This window comes from Macaca mulatta, chromosome 5 (assembly GCF_049350105.2).
Source record: "Macaca mulatta isolate MMU2019108-1 chromosome 5, T2T-MMU8v2.0, whole genome shotgun sequence".
Taxonomy (NCBI): Eukaryota; Metazoa; Chordata; class Mammalia; order Primates; family Cercopithecidae; genus Macaca; species Macaca mulatta.
The window spans coordinates 34,269,654-34,288,110 of NC_133410.1; positions in this window are offsets into that span (position 1 = coordinate 34,269,654).

Below are 18,457 nucleotides of genomic sequence, written 5' to 3' on the forward strand. Positions count from 1 at the left end.
TCAGTCTTCATACAAGTGATGTTTCTCATGAAATTTTGTCTCTTTATATTTAATATAGTTGAATTAGTGATTATAGTTAGCATATACTATTTTATTACAAGTGGCTTACTGAGAATAAAATGTTGACAATTTCACTGAGGTTTCCAATGTAGCATAATATAGTCACGGAAAAAGTGAAAAGTGAACATGAAAAGGCAAAATATTAAAAGAGAATGAAAAGAAAACAGTGAAAGGATATTCAAATATCATATGTGTAAAGACTTGAATTCCTCAGAGAAAGCTATCTTGATTATGATACTCTGTTACATTGGATTGTTATATATATTGATCTCTTAATATTTTAAGGATATTTTGTTTGTGTTTGGGAAAAATATTAATGTATAATTTTCCTTCTTTATTATTGTCAAATTTTAGAATTAGTCTCTCAAAATGAGATGGGGAGAGATTTTTCTCTGTTTTCTGGGAAAATTACTGTTTTATTGTTGTTTTTTTTTTCTTGACTATTTTATAAAATTCACGAATAAAAACACTTAGGTCTATTATTTTTCTTGTTATTTTGTTGGTATTGTGTTGTAAAGAGTTTAATTTGTAAATAATCTATAATTAAACAAACAGTTTAATTTATAAACTATCTTAGATTTTTTGCTTCATCTTGTGTTCGTTTTGACAATTGTATTTTAAAATAAATGTGTCCAATATGTCCAATTTAGTTGCATGAAGCTTTTCATAATATTTTTAACTTCCCTTTGAATAACTGTAGCATCTCTGGTGTAATCCTTGTTTTTTACTCCTATTATTTGTGATTAATTTACTCTCTCGATTATGTTTTTTAAAATGGAATCTATCTATGTGCTTAAATTCTTTTATGAAGAACCTCCTTTCGACTACATTGATTTTCTCTATTGTTTGACTATCTTGTTTTTTTTTTAAATTTTCTGCTTTTATCTGTTTTTCTAGTTTCTTACATTTTATATTTCATCTTTAATCACTGACTTTAGCCCTGTCTTCCTTTCCATATAAGCACTAACACTTAAAAATTTTTCTCAAATCACCGCTTTAGATAAATTTTCCATACTGAGTGTAGTTTTTTCAATAGTCTCTCTTTGAGCACTTGAAAATAGAAGATAATAAGGTTCTCAGGGTGCAGGGGTATAAGACAGAAAAAGCCTATGTTCTTGAATCACTGTATGGAAGACAGCCACCCATCAACAAAGAGCATATCAGCCTTAGACTGTTGAGTGAACAAGAAGAAAATATCTATTGTCTTTTAGCTTTATTCATTTTTGGCTTGTTTTGGACAGCAGTTTAGTATATCCTAATTAATGTAAAGTACAATCAGGCCTTAAAACTAAAAATATTTATGAAGTATCTCTTATATAAGTCACTTATGTAAGTACTAGGGATGCAGTTAGAATAGACACATACAGAACATAGGTTGTGCACTACTATACAACTCACACGAAGTCTCATTGAGATGATGTGGGTCACAGCACAGTTCTCGTAGATTATGATGACAATTGTGCCCTTACAGTTATCAGGACTTGATGACCTACATACAATAGTGAATCAAGCAGACAATCTTATTGCTTTTATAACATTTAAAATCTAGAGAAAAAAATAGGCAATAGTTTAAATTACAAATGCATATAAAGTATAAATATTTGATTTTAATAAGTTTTAGGAATAAAAATTAAGCATAGAAATAGAGTAATCATGGTTGGGCATGGTGGCTCACACCTGTAATCCCTGAATTTTGGGAGGCTGAGACAGGAAGAGTGCTTGAGGCAAGGAGATTAAGACCAGCCTGGGAAACACTGCAAAATCTCCCTCCAAAAATACAAATATTAGCCTGGCTTGTTGGCACATGCTTGTACTTCTAGTTACTCAGGTGGCTGAGGCAGGTGGATCACTTGAGCCCAGGTCATCAAGGCTGCAGTGAGCCAAGATGGAGCCATTCTACTTCAGTCTTGGTGACAGAGTGAGACCGTCTCACAGAAATACTCAGGATGTTAAAATATGGTAATTTCTGTAGGGTTTTCAGAGAAACCCTCATAATGGGAGTAGTATGTGAGTAAAACTTGAACTGATATGAGATACTATATGACTATCTGAGGGAAATTAATTTTAGGTACGGGGAACCACAAATATAAAAGCTTGAATAATGGCATGTGCTTGTTTCATATTCCATAAAGAACAAGAAAAGCAGTGTAGACAGGAGGTAGTGAGGGAGGTTGATGATATTAGAAAATGAGTTTGAAGTGCTACATATACTAAACAATGGAGGACTCTATAGGTGTCAAGGCCTCAGAATTTAATTTTAATGGGAAATTAACAGTGTGAGAAAGCATTTCATAATCAAATTAACAAAATATTTGAAGAAATAGGAAATACTCAATATTTTCTGAGGTTGCTGAAAAGTAATGAAAGATAAATACTGTGAGTTGTGAGTTGGCTTAGAATTCCAAAAATTATAACTAGCTCACTAGTGTTTCCTTATGAAATAAAATTAGTCTGAGAATTGGAAGGAGTCCATCATTAAGTATCAGTTACTCTGACACCATCTAAACCAGATCACCTTTAAACCATGTCTATGGCATTTTATGTAAGAAACTTTGAATTCTAAAGAAAAAGAATCAAGTTTGTTTTACTAAGAGTAAAATTTTCTTGACTGAGAAGGATTATGTGTGGAAGTCTTGAACCATTCCTCCAGCTAAGAAAATGACTTTTGAAGAAAGGAAATTGAATCTGTCCAATGAGTTGATTTCTATGTAGCATGATTGGCAATACAAACTCAGGCGTGAAAATATTCAATAATATTCTGAGCAATTAAAATGACCCAGCCAGTTGTTCTAGCAGATAGGCTAGAAAGATATGCTAAAAATCATCCTAGTTAGGGTTAAAAATTTTGAAAACTCCATAGACTTTTAAACAGAGAATATAGGTTATTTACATCATTGCATATGGAGGTGCATAATGCTCTTATAAAAAGACAATTTGCCATTAACTTTAGAAATGGCAAATTGGTCTGTGGCAAATTGGGTTCATGAAGTGAGTCATTGTAATCAATAGTGTTGGGACAATATTTTTATAGGTACCCCTGAGGCTTTTTATGTTTTTCAGAATTCTCTATCTTGTCAACAGCACACGGGAGGCTTTCTTTGGCAGATGTAAGTTTGACTAGGATAGTTAATCAGTGTCAGCTCTTTTCCAAGGGCCATGAGCTTTCTTACCAGAAAGTACAATTCCTGAAACTCAATACAAGCCTGTGAACTGAATTTCATGTGTAAGCATCAGTCAGAGTGATGACATGCTAAGGGCCTGGATACAGTGGATTACAGCTGGCAGCCACTTGTCAGACATGAAAGATCATTTTTGTACTCAAACAAGTGACAGAGACTAGACTCATGTTTCTGTCATGCAAAAAGTAAAAGCACAAATGCAGAAATTCCTTTCCCTCTCACAATTCATGGGTGTACCACAGTTTAGGAATCCCAATATCCCTAAAAGTGAAGAAACTATAAAAGATAAAGAAGAATACCAATTTACATAGAGAAATTCCAAACATCAGTGAAATTACAAACAAACACAATAAAAAGACATCCAGAACGGGTGGTTCCAAGGGAAAAAAAATTAATCAAGAAAACCTATAACTAATTCATGAATCAGTGTATCAATCAGTTAAGAGAGCAAATATACATTTAAGAGAGCAATATAAGTGTTTCCTTCACATTCACTTCTTTTTTCAACATTCATTTATTAGTTCAACAGATATTCATTAATACCCCTCAAGCGAAGCTTTTAGGGATTCAAAACAAACCACTTTTTCTAAAAAGAATACCCACAATGTTGCTAGATTTCACATACCCAATCAACTTAAATCTTTTAAAATTATAATGTGTGTGTGTATTTAATCCAGATATAGAAATGATGCTGTAGATGAATTCGTATTTGGTGAGAGAAAGGAGCTCAACAGCAACTTACCCTTCCTGAAATTCAATGTTGGTTGTGTTGGAGACTGGAACTAATTGTAAGGTAGGTTGCATCTTCATGGCATTTACAGTATATTTGGTACAGTGTAGTTGCAAATGCAAACAATTAAGAAATACAAGATTAAGTACTAAAATTAGGTGAAGGACAATTAATGCTAAGTTCAGACCTCATAAAAAATACAGTGCATCCTAGAACAGGCACAAATAAGTTAGGAAAATAAAAACTAAACTAAAATGTAGAGAGAGAAATAAACAGCAAACGTTTTGCCTGAAAGTATATTCAATTATTCTCTAATTTTTGTATTTAGAAAATTTAACATTAATAAAAATGCTAAAGTACCAGTAAAAGTTAATTTTAAGAGAATGTGAAATTTATGAAAATACTTATAGACTCAGAAAATACCTAAGAATATAGTTTTGTCACCTGAGGGAGTCTAAGGACTGATTGCAGTAGTAACAAGCACAATTAATCTTGGTATTAATACTATTCTCCAATAAAATGAACCAGAGCTCTTTGGAGAAATAGTTTATTCTGTGACTGAGTCAGGAAACACAGTAGATGAACTTGGATCACCTTGTAGTGTGAGAAAGTAAATAAATATTTTTCAAAATTAAAAGAATGATGGGGTTATGTAAAAGGGACACAGGAAAGAAGCCAAATTGAAAGAATTCCTAATGGTTAAAGTTGGAATAATGTGAACCATAATAAATAAAATAATAGTACTGGATTATAACCCAAAATGTAAAATAAATATCCCTGTTCTCATACTGATATAATACAAGATTGAATAAATAAATAATGGGAAAGAATAGATAAATCTCAAGCACAGAAGATTTCCAAATAAATTATGTAGCTACGCCATCCTTAGGAAGATGAAGCATACCTCCCCACTTCTTACATGTAGAACACATATTGATATTTTGTAGATGATTTTTGTTTTCTATCAGATTATGAAGATTTTCTTCTACTTTTAGTTTGCTCACAGTTTCTATCATTTATGCATTTTAATTTTGTCAGATTTGTTTTCTGAATCTATTTTTAATTTTATGATATTTATATTTTATTGTATCAAAATGTTAAATTACATAGACTGATTTACAAGTGTTAAAGTAACCTTACATTCCAGGGATAAACCTGAATTAGTAAATCTGTTGTTTAAAAATATTTTTATATTGCCTGCTTTAATTAGTTATTATTCTGCTATGTTTTTAAGTATTTTATATAGATATTTATGATGGATATTGGTGTGTAATTTTCTGTCATTCTTCTTCCTCTCTCCTTTTAATTTTTTTAGTAGAATGTCTTTTTCATTTGGAAAGGGTTCTCTCATTTTTTCTGACAAAGATTGTATATTAAATTCACTATTTATGCCTTAATATTAATAGAATCACCAGTGAAACCATATGTACTTGGAGTTTTCATTATCATAATGTCTTAAACAACAAATTACATGTGTGTATGGAGATCATGCTATTGGATAATTTTGGGTTATAACACTCCAAATTGCCTCAACCTGGCACATCAATTATTTGGACCTCAAAGCACTTGAGAAGATAATTCTTATGACCAGTGTCTGACAATTGACACTGCAATGGACCTACCTGTACAATAAATTTCCTAAAATAACTTTTATGTTCTGTCAACTTCACATGCTTTTGTATATCTGCTAATGACTCCCCTGGATTTACTGCTCCTAGCTCAGACCGCTATGTCTTGCCACTTTTTTCCCTCACAGAATTTATTATTCTTTGTCTATAAAGTATAAAATTTTTGCTTTGGTCATTTCTTTGGGTCTTCTCTGTCTTGTGAAGATGTATAGGTAAAATTAAGAAAACTTAGTTGGTTTTCTCGTTATACTGTTTGGTATCACTTTGGTTCCCAGAGCCAGCCAAAGATCCCATTTAAAAACTTGTATGGGTACAGGGGTATCTGTCTTCCTAAAAATGTTAGACTATTATCACTCTTTAGCAAGAAGCATACTATAATTATTTTTTCATATGAACCAACATGATTGGTAGAACTCTCTAGAAGTTGTATGCTAAAACATATTCTTGATATAATACAGTGTTAAAGAAGAAATGCACTCTTAGTAATATATTAATTTTATTGTATAGACTTTATAAACAAATTTCTCTGCATGTAAGAACTTATAGTCAAAGAGTTAAAACACTTGCCTTTATTCAAAACAACTAAAGAATTTTAAAAGTGTGTGTGTTTGCACATGCTACTAAAATAATTATGACAGATAAACTTTAAATAAAGTCTGTATCTGTAGTCAACAGCTAAAATAATTCTAATAAAAAGGAATTTTAAATGCCTTTGCATTATTCTTCTATATGCAAAATGAAGTTACAAGGATGATGTTTGACAGACCATTATTGGGAGCACCTGTTAAAATGCAAGGCTAATGTATATGTTAAATATAGGACTAAATTAGGAAAGTTCCATTTGTTATTCAGCTACTTCTGGAGGGATCCTGATACTCAGTTCACTTGTATTAAATGGTTTGGGGACTGATAGCATGTATCCTTGTAGATTTCAATTCACAACTAGGTTTACTATCCACCCCTTAGGCCAAAAGTTCCATTTGCCGCAGTACATGTAACTTTCATTAAGACTTGGCTATCACGATTGTTAATTCTTTTTCTGAGATCAAAATTTTCATTTGCTTTATTCTTTTCTTTTTTTCTTTTCTTTCTTTTTTTTTTTTTTTTTTTGACGGAGTCTTGCTCTGTCACCCAGGCTGGAGTGTCGTGGTGTGATCTTGGCTCATTGCAGTGTCTGCCTCCCGAGTTCAAACGATTCTTCTGCCTCAGCCTCCCAAATAGAATTATGTAAAACATGGTGTATTCGCTTGTTTTCACGCTGCTATAAAGAACACCTGATGCTGGGAATTTATTATATAAAGCAAGAGGTTTAATTGACTCACAGTTCCACATGGCTGGGAAGGCCTTGGGAAACTTACAGTCATGACAGAAGGTGAAGGGGAAAGCAAGAACCTTCTTCACATCGTGGCAAGAGAGAAAGAGTGTGCAGCGGAATCTGCCACTTTTAAAGCCATCAGATCTCAGGAGAACTCACTCACTATCAATGAGAACAGCATGGGGGAAACCACAGTCATGATCCAGTCATCTCCTACTAGGACCCTCCCTTGACATGTAGGGATTACAATGTGAGATGAGATTTGGGTGGGAACAGAGCCAAACCACATCAAATGGAAACAACCAATATTAATATTTCAACTAAATAAATATTGGAAATAACAAAATAAAAATTTAAGAAGTTATGTTCATTCAAATGTAGGATTACAGACTATTAGAGTAAGAGGAACTTTGAAGTCAAATTCAGTCTTTTACTTTTAACTCTTCATTTGCAGTTAAGAAAAGTAAACAATGAATGTTACAAGTATGTAATTCTTTTCACTTTTATGATTTCTCTCTTTGCTGGCAGAATTCATTTTTAGATTGTTTTGAATCCAATACAGTATTTCAAAGCATAATAACATATTTGGATTTTGATAAATGACACAGTAGGTATGAATTTTGACCCAAATATATTTTTAATTACTTAACACAATAATGTAGTATTTCTTTAAAAACAAAGTAGCAGTTTATTATAAGAGATTTTCCACTTTGAGCATATACTAGTTGTAATTAATATGAGTTTGTTTTCATTGCTCTTAGGAAAAAAACTATATTTGTCAGATGACTTGTTAAGAAGAGGAACTGGGAGATCACCCCAAATGTTACAAATTAAATGTATTTATTTTGTGCTAACATCAGTCCTGTACTTCACCTGAGATTCTAGCAAAGTTTGAACATCTCATACTGGTAAAGCAGTCACAAATCTTTAAGAATTGTTTTGGATTAACAATGACAATACACCTTCAAAATTTACTTCCTAAACAAATGAAAAACATTTTCTAACTATACACCATATCTCTCAAATTCAGATTCTTTTCACACTATAACAATCCATACTAATGGATAGAATCTGGACCAGAATATAATTACCGGAAGAAAAGATCTTGCCACTGGGACCCCGTCCTTATTTCAGAGATGTTTTCCAGAAGGGGCTCCTTTTATTTTTTTCTTTCTCAGATCTTGACATTTTGTGGTATGCTTTGAAAAAACACTGCTTTCTTAGAGCATAAAATTCTCTTTCCCACACCATCCTAAGGACAAATCTGATATATCAGCAGAGAAGAAAGTTAGAATATTTAAGATTTTTGTGACCAAATGCTTGCAGGTTTTTGCCGCCGAAGTAGGGGCCAGAGCACTCTTCAGTTCCAATTTCAGCCACCTTAGCAGTTGTAGATGCATCACATCATGGACTAATTAATTCCAAATCACTTCCCCCTTTAGTGGTTCTGCCTACCTGTCTTCAAAATTTTCCTCATGCAGACAACCCTTGAACAATGCAGGGGTTAGGAATGCCAACCCCCAACACAATCAAAAAATTTGTCTATAACTTTTTACTCCAAAACATAACTGCGAATAGCATACTGTTGACCAAAAGTTTGACTAATAACATGAACAGATTTTTACAATAATGTAAGCTAAACAAAAAAAAAATGTTTTTAAGAAAATTATGAGGAAGTGAAAATATGTTTACTATTCATTAAGTGGAGGTGGATACTTTTAAGTCTTCATCCTTGTCATCCTTAGGAGTCCTCATTGTCTAGACCTTCTTGTTATACAACCATAAGATTGATAGCTGGTGCTAATCTTTTTCCTTTAAGGCTCGGGGATTGTCAGCTTTGTAGAAAAAGGTAGTCCTGATCATAAACCCAACTGCATTTGCAGTATTACGATTTAATATTGCATCTTCACATTTGTTAACATTTCTCTTCATTTTGAATGGCAGCATATATGGTCTGTAAATGTTCGTGGGCATAAGTTTTAATAAATTTTGACTTTTATAATAGATTCATGTATATTTTATGGTAGCAAATGATACACCATGTTATTATCATCCACATCTATTGTATGCTTTCATGACATGTCTAACTTTTACTGCCTCTGTATGCAGCATTCCTTCCTCCCTGGTATGGGGCGGGACCCATTCTGGAATGGAGGTCTTATAGCCTACAATCAAACAAGGTAGTTCAGAGAATTTCTTTATGGCCAGCTCTTACACAGAAAGGTGGAGTTGGGGGGTGAATTGTTGTAATTTTTTTAGTTTTGTATGGCTGGATTTGAGGTAAAGGGGTTCTGGTTACTACGACCTGCCTAGGGGAAGAGGAATTCTAGTTTCTATAGCTAGCCTCAGGGGACAACAATGGAGGAAAGACAGCGGGACAGTAGGAAGTCGGAGAGGAACTGCTTTTGAGACTGCTTCTGAGGTTGTCACTTAGGGATATCATATTCTGAGCATCAACACAACCATGATGACTAATCTGGGAGGTTATCATTACCAAAAAATAAAAAGTTCAAGTTACTTTAATTTCTTGATTACTAAAATACAAAATATAAAATAAAATAAAATATGTAAGCATGATGTAACAAAAAAATATGTAAGTCCAATACAATTATACAAACCACCACATGAAAGTCTTATGAAGCCCATGATATGGAAAATATATTTCTCTGTAATGATATTAAGTATCTCTTTAAAAACATTTAAAAAAACTGAGTGCTAATAAATAATGTGAGAAGAGTTTTCTATTTGTAACATTGTGATGATTAATGATGACTGTCCACTTGATCGGATTAAAGGATGCAAAGTATTGTTCCTGTGTGTCTATGAGGATGTTGCCAAAGGAGATTAACATTTGAGTCAGTGGACTAGGAGAAGCAGACCCATCCTCAGTCTGGGTGGGCACCAGCTAATCAGCTGCCAGCACAGCTAGAATAAAACAGGCAGAGGAACGTGGAAGGAGGAGACTGGCTAAGTCTTCTCGCTTTCATCTTTCTTCCATGCTGCATGCTTCCTGCCCTCTAACATTGAACATTAAGGTTTTCAGCTTTTGAGCTCTTTGACCTACACCAGTGATTTGCCAGGGCCTCTCAGGCCTTCTGCCACAGACTGAACGCGACACTGACGGCTTCCCTACTTTTGAGGTTTGGGGACTTGGACCGGCTTCCTTGCTTTTCAGCTTGCAGACGGCTTTTTGTGGGACTTCACCTTGTGATCATGAGTCAATACTCCTTAATAAACTCCCTTTCATATGTACGTCTGTCTTATTAGTTCTTTCCCACAAGAGAACCCTAATACAAGCATAAACTTAATGGGTTTTGGAAATTGGAGTCCTCATGTTTTTAATTCATATATATATATATATATTTTTTTTTTTTTAGATAGACTGGGAAGACATGATTCACTCATCACTTTTTTTGATTTTATAAGCTGTATCTGTAAAAATTAGATCTTTTTTTATGACTGCATAGTATTCAATGATATATATGTACCACATTTACTTTATCCAGTCTATCATTGATGGGGATTTAGGCTGATTCCATATCTTTGCTATTGTGAATAGTGCATATCCTCACTTATAAGTGGAAGTTATAAGTGCATGTCCACTTATAAGTGGAAGCTAAATGATGAGAACACATGGACAAATAGAGGGGAGCAACACATACTAGGGCCTATTGCAGGGTGGAGAGTGGGAAGAGGGAGAGGATCGGGAAAAATAACTTATGGGCACTAGACCTAATGTCTTGGTGATGAAATAATCTGTACAACAAATCCTTATGACACGTTTACCTATGTAACAAACCTGCACATGTACCCTTGAACTTAAAAGTGTAAGAAAAGGGGGCCGGGCGCGGTGGCTCAAGCCTGTAATCCCAGCACTTTTGGAGGCCGAGACGGGCGGATCACGAGGTCAGGAGATCGAGACCATCCTGGCTAACACGGTGAAACGCCGTCTCTACTAAAAAATACAAAAAATTAGCTGGGCGAGGTAGTGGGCGCCTGTAGTCCCAGCTACACGGGCGGCTGAGGCAGGAGAATGGCGTAAACCTGGGAGGCGGAGCTTGCAGTGAGCTGAGATCTGGCCACTGCACTCCAGACCGGGCGACAGAGCAAGACTCCGTCTCAAAAAAAAAAAGTATAAGAAAAGGGGAAAAATTAGATCAAATTGTTTTCTCCAAGAAATCTGTCTTACTGACAATTTTCTAGCATGTCTCATGTTTCTAGGAAGAAAGCCATACATATTGATTGCACACAGCTATTATTTCTGTTTTTATGTTTCTATACATCTCCTACAAACACACACAAACAGGAATTTTAGGATTGACAATTATTGTTTCTGTTTTAACAATGTCCTCATTCCTTGGGTTTAGCTTCATCATAGGATTTACTAAGTATATAAGAGTGGAATGTAATCTATAAGGTGCTACAGAAATCTGTAGTGGTAGAGAAATACGTTGCTATAGATTTGCCACTAAATTCAAAAGTGTCTATTGTGAACAAAGATGTACTACCAGGTTTTTAAATTGTGTTCTCTGTAATATTTTAAGAGGTTGAGACAATACATGCTGTATATAAAAATATCCCTTGTTATATAGTATCAATTTGGAACACTGAGTTTAACATAGCTAAACAGATTTTTCAAACTGGAAAACTTCTCAGAAAAGCCATACAATAAAGCATACTGCTAAGGTTTGTACATTGGTGCAGGTTTTATTTATCTGAAGAAAATCTCTGTAGGCTAGTATTTAATGTGGGAATACAACTTACAAAGAACACAGTTACGTTACATACAAAATGTCTATAGGCTACTTGACTTAGTTTTCTCACCACTACATAAAACTCAGACAAGAATTCAATAGCATAACACAAAGATTTACAAATCCTATTCAACTATTTATCTTTTATATTTTAGAGATTCCTTACAATATTTCTAAGTATTTTTTCTATCTCATTACTATTTAAACTATAGAAATTGCAAAAAAGCATAAGATAAATAAAATTTGAAATCCCATTTTAAATAAAATGCAATCAAAATTATAAACATTTTTGAAATGTGTGTACATTTTGTATTTTGTGACATTTTATAGTTTATCAACACTGGTACAGATATTTTATTTACACCTCAAATGACTTCTGTATCATTATATTTATTTTGAGGATGAAAAAGCTAAAGCTTAGAAAATAAAATCATTTACTTCAAAATTACACAGCCATCGGTTAGCATCCATCAGTTAAATATTTTTCTTTTTTTATTCACCCTATTTCTTTCAAAATATAGAAAGTGTGTTGAGATTTCCTCACCTGTATGTCAGAGAATATCGAGCTAAATTATTTTTAACAAAAAGGAGATGAATGGCCTCAAGTAACTGAAAAGATCAGAAGTAGATATAGCTCCAGGCATGGATGAGTTCAAAAACAATGAAAATAATAGGATGATAAATTAGGTTCTCCAGAGAAATAGAATTCATAAATATATATATATATATATAATTCATACATATGTTTCATATATATGGGTTATATATATATAATTCATACATATGTTTCATATATATGGGTTATATATATACATTCTATAGATATGGATTCTATTTATATATGGATTCTATATATGGATGCTATTTATATATTTGAATTCTATTTCTAGAATAGAAATATATAGATCATTTATATGATCTATATCTAGATATATAGATGATATATATAGATATAGAAATATAAACATAGATAAAGTATATATAATGATGTGTCTGAATGTAGATATGTAAAACTTCCATAATTATAAGATCATAGGAGCCCATTCTTTTAAGGAATTATCTCATGTAATCATGTGATTATGGGGGTGCAAACACATAATCTACAGGGTAGGCCGGCAGACTGAAGAAGACCTAAAGAATAGTTTCAGTTTGAATCTAAGTGCATTCTGCTGGTAGAATTACTTTTTTTCTTGAAGATCAGTCTTTGCTGTTTTAATCCTTCAACTGATGGGATGAAATGAGGTCCACCCACTATATAGGATATCTGCTTTACTCAAACTTCATCAATATGATGTTTATCTCATCCAAAAACAAACAAACAAACAAACAAACACACACTTCACAGTGACATCCAGAGAAATGTCTGACCAAATATCAGGGTACCATGGCTCACTCAAGTTGACACAAAGTTAAACAAATCAAGTAATCTTTTCTTGACCTTCCTACTTTACTTTCTCATGCATATGTTCTTTTCCTCTCCCCCTCTGCCTCTTCATGGACACAGGAATTATAGTCACTCTTCATAATTTATAAGAATTACAAGAAAATGAACATTTTTCTGGTTGCTCTAGCAAATGTTTTCAGAGTCTTCAGATTGAATTATTTCAACCTCTGGAATTAATAAATGTAGCTATAAAAATCCAAAGCTAGATGACCCTGGGTCTGGAGCAGATCTCTAAATATAAACATTGGAAACTTAGGCTGGAACAAGGGAAGAAACACAACAAAAGGCCTAAGGTATGTTTCATCTATTTTATCAATCATGTAACTTTTAATTTAAAATAAGCCCTTTTGTGTAAAGTGTTAGGAATAGGTATCTCTCTGTTTTAAGTTCCTTAAGAAATTTCCAAACTGCTTTCTATAGTAGTTAAACTAATTTATATTCCCACCAAGTATAAGTGTTCCCTTTTCTGTGCAGACTTGTCAGCATTTGGTGCTCTTTGACTTCTTAATAATAACTATTTTTACTATTCTGAGATGTTATCTTATTGTGGTTTTTATTTACATTGTTCTGATGATTAGTTACGTGAAACTTTTTTATGTATTTGTTGGCCTCTTGCATGTCTACTTTTGAGAAGTATCTGTTCATGTCCTTTGGTCACTTTTAATGAAGTTATTTGTTTTTTGCTTGTTGCTTTATTTCAGTTTCTTATAGATTCCGGGTATTAGACCTTTGTCAGATATGTAGTTTGCAAATATTTTCTCCCATTCTGTAGGTTGTTTGTTTATTCTGTTGATAGTTTATTTTGCTGTGTGGAAGCTGTTTCGTTTAATTAGGTCCCACTTATCGTAGAGCTACCATTCAACCCAGCAATCCTGTTACTGGGCATATACACAAAGGAAAATAAATTATTCTACCAAAAACACATATGCACTTGTATGCTCATCACAACACTATTCACAATAGCAAAGACTTGGAATAAAGGTAGAAGTCCATCAATGGTGGGTTAGATAAAGAAAATGCAGTACATACCGATCATAGAATACTATGTGACCATAAAAAGTAAAGTAATAAAATCATGTTCTTTGCAGCAATATGAATGCAGCTGGGGGCCATTAATCCTAAGTGAACTAATGCAGGAACACAAAACCAAATACAACATGTTCTCACTTATAAGTGGAAGCTAAATATTGAGCACACATGGACGCAAATCTGGAAATAACAGATACTGGAAACTGCTAGAGAGGGGAGAGAGGGAGGCGGCAATAGTTTAAAAAAACTACTTATTGGGTACTATGCTCACTATTTGTGTGATGGGATCGATATCCCAAACCTAAGCATCATGCAATATACCCATGCAGTCAGCCTGCACACTGTACTCCCTGAATCAAAAGCAAAAGTTGGAATTTTTTAAACGGTACACATCTTTTAAGTTAAACCAAAGCTATAAGCTTTAAATCATGAAAAGATTAATGGTCTTACTGAGATAATCACATTCATATGGAGTAGATTGAAAAGCGAGTTAAAATAATAGGTTGGAAGCTAAGCTTCCCCAGCTATCCCTTTTTGCCATAATGATAGATACCTTCTTTCAAGATAGGAGCATAAATATAAAAGTTTTACAATGAATAGAGGAGGCAATATTGTCTGCATAAGGACAAAATGTAAATGGAGAGCATGTACATTAACTTTTAAAGGATCGTTCACAAAAAGCTTGTGAGCAGTTTGATATTAATAGATTTTGTTGATTGTCTAGTCTGTTTTAAGCTTTTATTTTTTTGTTTAAAATACTCAATATGATACTATTTTTGACATGGTATGCATGCCCAGAAATTAATTGGAAAAAAAGATACATGGATTTGGAAAAAGAGAAAACTGATTTCTAATTTTTGCTGTTAAGATTAAATGTTTTTAGAAAATGATCCAGTCTCCTTACACTGAACATAGCATTTATTTCCTGATGCATGTAGACATAAACATTCAAAGATATGTGTAGCTCCTAAACTTCTTAGACATTCTTTTTAGTCTTTAACATTAGTTATTAATTCTGCTTGGCACCCTCTCCCCTACATCTTTTAGTCACAAGGTTTCAAAATAGCTTTTAAAAATTAAATGCCAAGCTCTTTTATTTGTCCTTGTTCTTCTTTTCTAATGCCTTTAGTCTACTGCAGAGCATGATCTGAAGGCTTATATACTATTTTGTTGCTTAACTATTCTATATAACAATGTATGTTGCCAAGTAGACAGACAGGCTCATACTTCCTATATCAAACGCAAGTCTTACTTCATTAGTAGAATTATACATGATAGTGAATTATCTCTATGCAGGTAAAATTTATGTATTCCTCTTGGTAGATCTTAATGTTTCTAACCAAATTCATAAAATTCTTCAAATTTCAGAGTTAATATGGCAAGACCAGCATCACTAAATCTAAGAAGAAAGAGAAAATGTTGGAGTGCCACATCATAATTCCTGGATAATGATTTGAAAGACCATTAATATAAATAGCACGCATTTATCTCTGCATTAGCTTGAGCTGTTCATTTATGCAGTAGTATGTATGGAGTATCATGTAATTTGACCGTGTTGTATGATAAACCTTTAGGATGAATTATAGATTTAAAATGACTATCCATTCTATAATGGGTGAAACAAGTAATGTAAGAATGAATCCATAGTGACCATTTAAATTGGAATTCAAGAAAAAGAACACTTTATTTGCTTCATAAAAACCTGTGAGGCATTGCTATTGAATAACGTAAGCAGAATGCAGCCATATAAATCGTCTTAATTTACATCTAGGGCTTCATTATGCATATTTGATAGCACTCTGCAGAACTTTAATTTACAGACTTTTGGAACTTTACCAATCCCAAAAGAAGTGCTAAACATGCCTGTTGGAACATTTAACTGAAGTAAGTCACTGGAGATTTTCTTAATGAGTGCAGAATTATCAGTTATTTGCATTCCTTGTAGATTTAAAGCAGTAGAGCCTATTAACAAGATAATGGCAAATGCATTTTGAATGCAGGTTTTTCTCAAACCATTCACTATCATGCACAAATCAGTATATAAATTTCCAGGTATGCACTGAATTTGAGTTACCATTTGTTTACCTCATCTAGATTATATGATACAAATGGTCACATATAGAATAGTACACCAATAAATCAACTTAAAGAAACACCTGAGATTGATGTGACTAAATCTTGAGTGTGAGCCGATCTTATCACATAGCACGTTAATAACTGATTAGAGTTTACAATGGTAATTATTCCTATAAAAGTGTGTTCAGAAAATCAAATGACTCCAATCTTCAATGACCAGTGATAACCATTTTTTATCTTTTTAGGAAGCTTTCCCTTCAGAAAGTTTGGCATTAAATGTATGCACTGCACTTTTTAAAAACATAAGTGTTGTGGTCTATTCTTTTATCAACACTAAATTATGATTCATAATTGGGAGAGAAGCTGATGATGTAAAATTACAAAACTGACAGTTGGTGAAAGAGAAACATTTATCTGTGATTATTTTGTATTGGCTTTAGCTTCTAACAGCTTAAATAATCTGCCTACCCATGTGTGTAGTGGAATGATGATTTTAATCTTAGACCACACATAATTGGGTAATAGATTTCCATTATGAAGCATATAATACATTCGCCACAGTAAAATAGCGGCAAGTAAATAAACCACTAAAATGAGAATGCATTAGACGCAGCCATGCACCATGCCAAATATATAGTAGTTTCAATTTTGTCATGTAGATATGCTTTTATTTAATAACATAGATGACATGTGAGTCTCTTGAGCCTGAGGCATGGCCATACCCTTTCTATAGAGTATTACCTTCATAAAAAGAACAATGGTCAACATTATGTCTGTCCATATCTCCCTGTGGAGGTTATTGTAACACATTAAAAGGCTCTCCTTTCACCCCCTTTTCATTATGATGAAAAAAAAAAACTTTGTAAGGTTTTCTCTCTTTCAGTTTTTGAAAATGCCAAAATGAAAACCTGTAGGCAAAGGAGAGAAATAGCTAATCCATGATTATTGATGCACAGGTCCATTTTAGTTGTGAGGATGTCGATTTCGTCTCTAATTCAGGTTTTCCTGATTCATAAAATGGGGTAAATATATTGCTACATAAATTTAAGCACAAGTGTAAGGAGTGAGCTAACAAGATCAATTGTTCGTATTCACTTGTGTCACTATGATATTCTGGAAGAATTAACTACTCCAATCTCAGGGTGACTCAAGTAAACAGTAAAGGGTTATCTTCCCTGTGTCTGATGTATTGAATGGCTTGCACAGTTCTGAACTAGCAGATTTGGGTTTAGTTTTAGCTAAATAGTATATAACTCAGCAACTTCATTTTCCTAGTATGCAAAAAGACAGGCCTGTTTCCTCCTCTGTTACTATCATGTAAGATTATTTTAAGTATTAAGAAGCTATGTATTATATAAGTGTATCTGAAGTGGAAGCTCTGAGAGCTATGATCATTTTTATTGAATTATGTTTATTACCATTGATACTATTTTCCTTTTTGCTTGGGCTCCATTTTTAAATTCCCAAATTCCTGCTTGACTCCCTCAGAGGCATAATCTCTCAGTACTTCAGTATCAACATCTCTGAAGTGGATATTATGAAGCTGGTAAGAGATTTCTTCTACCAACAAAAGATGCCTTCACCAAGTAAGCATTAGAAATGAGGAAAGTAAGATGAGGGCTTGACTCTACAGTTTAACACATAATGAAAAAAAATGAATAAAGACCCATTTTGAATATGAGTAACTGTGTCGGTATACATTGTAGTACATATACGTTATATATGTACTTTATAGAATATGTATGCAATCATACAATGGCACAAATGTTGAGTCACTGTTATTGGTATTACTCAGCAAATGAAGCATGGATGAGTTATCTGTACACACACTGGCATCACTTATTTAAAGACTCTCAATGAGAGAGGCTTCCTGTCAGATTAAATGCAAACATTAGCTTCCTGGTAGGCAAATCTTTATTGTGGAGAGGGACTTGTTAGGCTAGCAGAGCCTGGTGGATTTTTAGCTCATGTGTCACATAATTAAATCAATTTACACCACTTTCATGCTCATTAAGAAAACTTCCAATTGTAATTTGGTTTCCTGTGAAACCTGTTTGTGTGAGAGAGTGATGCTGAAGCTGATCAGATTCTAAGAAATACATTTCTCATTATCAGAAAATAAATTGAAATTGCAGCCTATATATCCTTTTCTTATAAGTTTTTTTATTATGAATTATAATTCTTAAATGTGATCACCATGGGGAGAGAGATAATTTCAAATTTCTGTGCCTTAAAGATGAGG